The sequence below is a fragment of the Cherax quadricarinatus genome, chromosome 71 (assembly GCF_038502225.1).
Source record: "Cherax quadricarinatus isolate ZL_2023a chromosome 71, ASM3850222v1, whole genome shotgun sequence".
NCBI classification, from domain to species: Eukaryota; Metazoa; Arthropoda; class Malacostraca; order Decapoda; family Parastacidae; genus Cherax; species Cherax quadricarinatus.
Window position 1 is genome coordinate 18,450,316 of NC_091362.1, and position 7,344 is coordinate 18,457,659.

Here is a 7,344-nt window from a genome sequence, read left to right on the forward strand (position 1 = left end):
GAATTTGTTTTGTACTCTGATGAGGATTAGGTGACGAAAGATTGGATAACAGATTGGAGGGAGAGAGTATGGAGGAGGTGAATGTATTCAGATATTTGGGAGTGGACGTGTCAGCAGATGGGTCTATGAAGGATGAGGTGAATCATAGAATTGATGGGGGGGAAAGGGTGAGTGGTGCACTCAGGAGTCTGTGGAGACAAAGAACTTTGTCCGTGGAAGCAAAGAGGGGAATGTATGAGAGTATAGTTTTACCAACACTCTTATATGGGTGAGAAGCATGGGTGATGAATGTTGCAACGAGGAGAAGGCTGGAGATAGTGGAGATGTCACGTCTGAGGGCAATGTGTGGTGTGAATATAATGCAGAGAATTCGTAGTCTGGAAATTAGGAGGAGGTGTGGAATTACCAAAACTATTATCCAGAGGGGTTGTTGAGGTGGTTCGGAAATGTAGAGAGAATGGAACGAAACAAAATGACTTCGAGAGTGTATAAATCTGTAGTGGAGGGAAGGCGGGATAGGGGTCGGCCTAGGAATGGTTGGAGGGAGGGGTAAAGGAGGTTTTGTGTGCGAGGGGCTTGGACTTCCAGCAAGCATGCATGCGCGTATTTGATAGGAGTTAATGGAGACAATTGATTTTTAATACTTGACGTGCTGTTGGAGTGTGAGCAAAGTAACATTTATGAAGGGATTCAGGGAAACCGGCAGGCCGGACTTGAGTCCTGGAGATGGGAAGTACAGTGTCTGCACTCTGAAGGAGGGGTGTTAATGTTGCAGTTTAAAAACTGTAGTGTAAAGCACCCTTCTGGCAAGACAGTGATGGAGTGAATGATGGTGAAAGTTTTTTCTTTTTCGGGCCACCCTTTCTTGATGGGAATCGGCCGATATATATATATATATATATATATATATATATATATATATATATATATATATATATATATATATATATATATTGCAAGGAATTCGCAAGAGCAGGCGAAATATACACAAACACTGATCTCTGGCCGAAGGAGACTCGAACCTACGAACCTTGGAACAAGGTACGCAGTGCTATACCATTCTCACCACACTGGACAATACCTTGGCGCCTAGCACAATGCTAGACGTTGATCCAAGGCAGCCAGCTTTCAGGGAGAAGGCTTACAGCTTTTCATCTCATCCCCTGCATGCATCGACCAACTTGAGATTTTAACAATGCAAGGAATTCGCAAGAGCAGGCGAAATATACACAAGCTGGCTGCCTTGGATCAACGTCTAGCATTGTGCTAGGCGCCAAAGTATTGTCCAGTGTGGTGAGAATGGTATAGCACTGCGTACCTTGTTCCAAGGTTCGTAGGTTCGAGTCTCCTTCGGCCAGAAATCAGCGCTTATATATATATATATATATATATATATATATATATATATATATATATATATATATATATATATATATATATATATATGTCGTGCCGAATATGTAAAACTGGTCAATTAGCAAGAACTCATTTAAAATTAAGTCCTTTCTAAAATTTTCTCTTATACGTTTAAAGATAATTTTTTTTCATTAATGTTTATGTAAAAAAAAATTAATTTTGCACCAAAAGGAACTTAGAAAATTTACCTAACCTTATTATAACAAGAACAATTTATTTTAGCCTAATCCGACTAATTATATTTTAGATTTGTTTACAATAATTTAATACTAAACACAGTGAAATATATTTTTTTCGTTAGGTTAAGAATGATTTTGGTGAAATTATTCCATACATAAATTTTCACTTGTCCTATATGGCAAGATGAGCGTTGCTATTTAAGCCAAGATCGCAAGTTCTGCCTATTCGGCACGACATATATTTATATATATATATATATATATATATATATATATATATATACATACACACACATACATACACATACACACACACACACACACACACACACACACACACACTTCAGTCATAGAGTTGTAAGGCAGTGGAATAGCCTAGAAAATGACGTAGTGGAGGCAGGAACCATACACAGTTTTAAGACGAGGTTTGATAAAGCTCATGGAGCGGGGAGAGAGAGGGCCTAGTAGCAACCGGTGAAGAGGCGGGGCCAGGAGCTAGGACTCGACCCCTGCAACCACAAATAGGTGAGTACAAATAGGTGAGTACACACACACACACACACACACACACACACACACACACACACACACACACACACACACACACACACACACACGGAAAGCATTCAGAAAACAAATACATAATACCTCTGACCTTTGAAATAACTAATAATTTTGTTGCCTAAGCTTATATGATCCTCAGAGAATATAGTTAATGACAATGCAATAGCGTTCCAAATAGTGTATTGATCTCTTAGTAAATATGAGAGATATATTAGTTTTACTGAACCTTCGAACAAATTTGCAGGTAGTTAGCCCGCGCACTAATGCAAAGTATAATGACTATGGGGTTTTAGCTTAGCGCTTCTTTTTGATTATAATAATATGGGGTTTTAAACAGGCAGTGTTTATCTCGCAGATGTAATATCTTTCCTCCTATCCTGTTATTAAATTTGTTGTTAACCTCTAGGGAGAGACTAAAGCTGTCATAATAAGATATATAAAAGGGAAACGGTTAAAACATGTACAAAGGTAGACGTCGCAAAAGTATAACAGGAGTAAGAACAACATAATTTTAAAATTATGAATATATTGTAAGCAAGCGAGACAAGGTGAGTGAAGGTCAACTGTGTAACAACTGACATAACAAAACGAGGCGTCCACGGTCTTGCGTTTGTCTCATTAGTGTCCCAAACTAACTCAGGAGTAATGACTTGAGAATGGAATGAGAAAACAAGAGGGGACGCGAAAAGACAATGAACCCTAGAGATACATCAGTCTTGGTGATACATTTTTGCTGCAAATTAAAATTAAATTCAAAAGGACAGAGGACGTTGTTGTAGCACAATTGACCCGTGTTAGACAGGTCTACTTGCTTTAAAAATGGATTGAACACATACAGTCTAATGGCTATTCTTATGTATCTATTTGAACCATGTTTAAAGGTGCCTTATGTACTGCATATATTTTGATGACGCTATTTGATAGTTTGTGGCATTTATCTACAACTCTGTTGCATTTAGCTATAACTCTATATCCTTTCTAAATCTAAGTTTACCTAATTTGAAACAATTGTTTCATGTTCATAGATATATTCACCACGTTATTATATTCTTTTATTTATTTCTGTTAATAGTTCTGAGGATCACTAATCCCGCGGTTTAGTCTCAGACCAAGCCTCATAAATTCGAAAGAAAATATTCCACGAATACAACCTATTCGAAATTGGCAAGATGATTATCTGCCAGCTTCATGTTCATGAGGCTAAGAAAAACGACAATAATTATGCAGAAATGCAAAATGTTTATCACACATTTATTTCACAGTTTAATGAGATGATGGTAGTGCCTTCAGGGATGTTGCTGTCTACTAAAACCTACAATGCCTATACTCTCTGTCTGCAGGGTGGCTACGAAATTCATAGACAGACTAAATGATCTCACCTCTGCTATCATTTGTCAGGCTGTCTCGCCTGTGTTCAGCCATCCTGGGCTCAGCCCGCAATAATACATAGGTTAAAGAACACACAGTAGTAGTACCGTAGTTGCACTGTAGAACAATATACAACAAAAAGGTTAGCAATTCCAGTGCAAGGTGTGCAACAGGGTATCCTGCCACAGCTAGGCCTATTATGCGATGGGAAGATAAGGGGCTACTAATATGACGTAGGTAGATATAACAGGCTGATAGCAGCACTAGTCTGAGAGGAAAATATACGAAACTCAGCCAAGGGTAAAGAAGCAAAAAAAAAAAAAAAAGCAAAACTTACACACTTAAGAGTTTATTTTAATTCCTGAGTTTTGAGTTTAGAGTATCCTTTATGTTAATGTGCATTTGTCTCTAATAATTCGTGTGTTGTCGACGGGTCATAAATCTAACAAATTAACTGCCCTCTTATATTGAAATTTGCTTCACTGTCGTGACTAAAGGCTTTGGTAAGAGTGGTGAAGGTAGCTGGTCGCTTCAGTTGTTTACCATAAGCTCACCCTGACTGTTGTGCACACTGGCTGTATCAGTGATGTGCACACTGGCTGTATCAGTGATGTGCACACTGGCTGTATCAGTGTTGTGCACACTGGCTGTATCAGTGTTGTGCACACTGGCTGTATCAGTGTTGTGCACACTGGCTGTATCAGTGTTGTGCACACTGGCTGTATCAGTGATGTGCACACTGGCTGTATCAGTGTTGTGCACACTGGCTGTATCAGTGTTGTGCACACTGGCTGTATCAGTGTTGTGCACACTGGCTGTATCAGTGTTGTGCACACTGGCTGTATCAGTGTACACTGGCTGTATCAGTGTTGTGCACACTGGCTGTATCAGTGATGTGCACACTGGCTGTATCAGTGTTGTGCACACTGGGTGTATCAGTGATGTGCACACTGGCTGTATTAGTGTTGTGCACACTGGCTGTATCAGTGTTGTGCACACTGGCTGTATCAGTGATGTGCACACTGGCTGTATCAGTGTTGTGCACACTGGCTGTATCAGTGTTGTGCACACTGGCTGTATCAGTGTTGTGCACACTGGCTGTATCAGTGTTGTGCACACTGGCTGTATCAGTGTTGTGCACACTGGCTGTATCAGTGTTGTGCACACTGGCTGTATCAGTGTTGTGCACACTGGCTGTATCAGTGTTGTGCACACTGGCTGTATCAGTGTTGTGCACACTGGCTGTATCAGTGTTGTGCACACTGGCTGTATCAGTGTTGTGCACACTGGCTGTATCAGTGATGTGCACACTGGCTGTATCAGTGTTGTGCACACTGGCTGTATCAGTGATGTGCACACTGGCTGTATCAGTGTTGTGCACACTGACTGTAGGCTGTATCAGTGATGTGCACACTGGCTGTAGGCTGTATCAGTGTTGTGCACACTGGCTGTATCAGTGTTGTGCACACTGGCTGCATCAGTGTTGTGCACACTGGCTGTATCAGTGATGTGTACACTGGCTGTATCAGTGATGTGCACACTGGCTGTATCAGTGATGTGCACACTGGCTGTATCATGGGTGTAGTGTGTGTACAACAAAAAGGGGATATTTTCTAAACATGTTATACACGACTGTTAAATACTCTGTTTAATACTCTGTTGTTGTTATAAACTGACATAATTAAGTTCTGAGACTAACTGATAAGGAAATATTGTTAAAAGCACAAGGAATCTTATATGATTGATTACTGTTAGAAAAGCATATCATAATGACATTCAGAGTGCAATCCATTAAGTGATAGTGTTGAAAGTGATAAAAGAAAAAAACGGTTTTTCTTTTTTGTTTGTAAAAACGGACGAGGCTTGTCTGCTTGGTTCAGTTTAAGTCGATGTCAAATAGAGGCGAAAGAAGCTATTGTATCTAAAACTTCACGAAAATAATGCATATTTGTTTAGAAATAAGTAATTAAAATAATTTTCTTGCACAGAGTTCATACTAAACGAAATCGACCGAGTAGATAAAACAAATAAATTAAGTGGTGCTTCTGGTGTCCCCGGGTAGAGGCAGTCTCACCCGCCATGGACGGGGGCACTAACAAACAGGGGCACAGGGACTTACCTGCGTCCACTGCTGCTGCTACCCGCCCTGCTGCTTCCCCCCTTACTGCTCCTGCTCATATCCAGCCTGCTACTGCTGGACCGGTCACTACTGTTCCTGCTCAAGCCATCTCATCCCAAGTATCTGCTGTCGATGACGAGAAATGTAAGTACCTGTACTGATTATATTCACAAAACATTACAGGTCATTTATGATAAAATTGTAAGTGATTGTTTTTAAAAGCTTACAATTTTGTTTTAGTAATTTGTGTTTCTATGAATATTAGCAGTAGGTAATAGTTATGTGTTGTTACCAGAGTTTTCCTTTATTACGTCGAGTGAGTGAGTTTTTCTTTATTACGTCGAGTGAGTGGTATAACTGTGAATGTGGCTATTATTATTATTCTTAAACATGGGAAGCGCGTTCCTGAGCCAGGATAGTGTAGCATGAGCTATATAGTCACCTCAGAACAGATACAGGTAGGTTCGCCAGGACGGGTCCTGGCCGGGTTTTCCCCATGCTGTGATCCGGCACAGGCTCTCCAATGGGAAAGTGTCATCACGTTTTCATGGAAGCGGTGGGTGGCAGGCATGATCGGTAGCAACGTCCTCAGGTTCCCGACTGCAAGATACACAAGGTGTGTTGCCCTGTCCTCCCGGGTCTCTTCGACAGTTTGTTTTGGGAGGAGGCGGTTGCGTAGGGGCGTCGTGGCAAGATAGTCGTGGTACACAAGTTGGAGCTCAACCATCTGCTCACAGTGGGTGCACATCACTCGTCTTCGTTGTCACCTCAAAACTGCTCCATGACAAATGTACCAAATTTTCCACATTTCTGTTTATGGAGGGAGGATTTTATATTTGAAACAGGGAACCGTTCATTCACTAGTCTTAGAACTTGACTGTGCTAATGCTGGACCAGGATCCGTTCATTCACTATCCTTATAAAGTAGTTATGGTAATGGAGGATGTCGAACCGTTCATTCATTAGTTCTAGAATGTGGTTATACAAATACTGAATGACTAACCGTTCGTTCACTGGTCGTAGAGGGCAGCTGTGCTAATGCTAAACGAGGAAACGTTCATTCACTAGGCTGAGAGCTTGGTGGTGAGTCACTCTTAAATTAGCGCCGTAAGTTAATCTGGTCATCCAAGTTCAGTAGCAAAGGCTATCGGTTGAACATAAATTTTAGTGGAGAGTTCTTTCCATAGATCTGCTTGCAAGCTGTACTTTGGAGTATGTTAAGTAATTGTAGATCAAAATTACTCTGTGAAGTGCTGAACCCACGTGGATCATTTAATTCAAGGAAGGGTGGAGGCTATATTTGCCTATATTTATCTTATTTGTAGGTCAAAGGAATTTTTTGAGACCTAGATTATTTTAATTTATTATCTATATGAAGTTATGTGTGACTAGTTTATTTTAAAATGCCATAAAATGTGAAGCACAGAGGCTCTTAGTTCTTGATAAATCCTGCTTCGATTATTTGCCTTCATGATGTATATTTTATTTAAAACTTATGTGCTTTGCAAGACGCGCGAAAATTTAAGCAATGTTAGCACGGAATTTGGCACTGGCTAGGCATAATAACGGTGTTGCTGCTGCTGTCCTTGTATATATAGTCTAGTGCTCATATAGAAGCAAAAGTATATTCTGTACATCGAGAGGTGTATATACAGTATATCTGTGCCAGTGTGTATATTACTATATTTATGCAGAGTT

General features: G+C 40.3%; 1 long non-coding RNA gene across 2 annotated transcripts in view; it reads left to right on the forward strand.

Annotated features, from left to right (window-relative positions):
- The window catches only part of LOC138854825 (uncharacterized), a 124,859-nt gene extending 119,070 nt beyond the window's left edge, over window positions 1-5,789 (forward strand). For both annotated transcript variants that reach the window (XR_011394004.1, XR_011394003.1), the window contains exon 3: window positions 5,516-5,789. This is a non-coding gene — a long non-coding RNA (uncharacterized lncRNA). The remainder of the gene's footprint in view (window positions 1-5,515) is intronic.
- The last annotated feature ends 1,555 nt before the right edge of the window (window positions 5,790-7,344 follow it).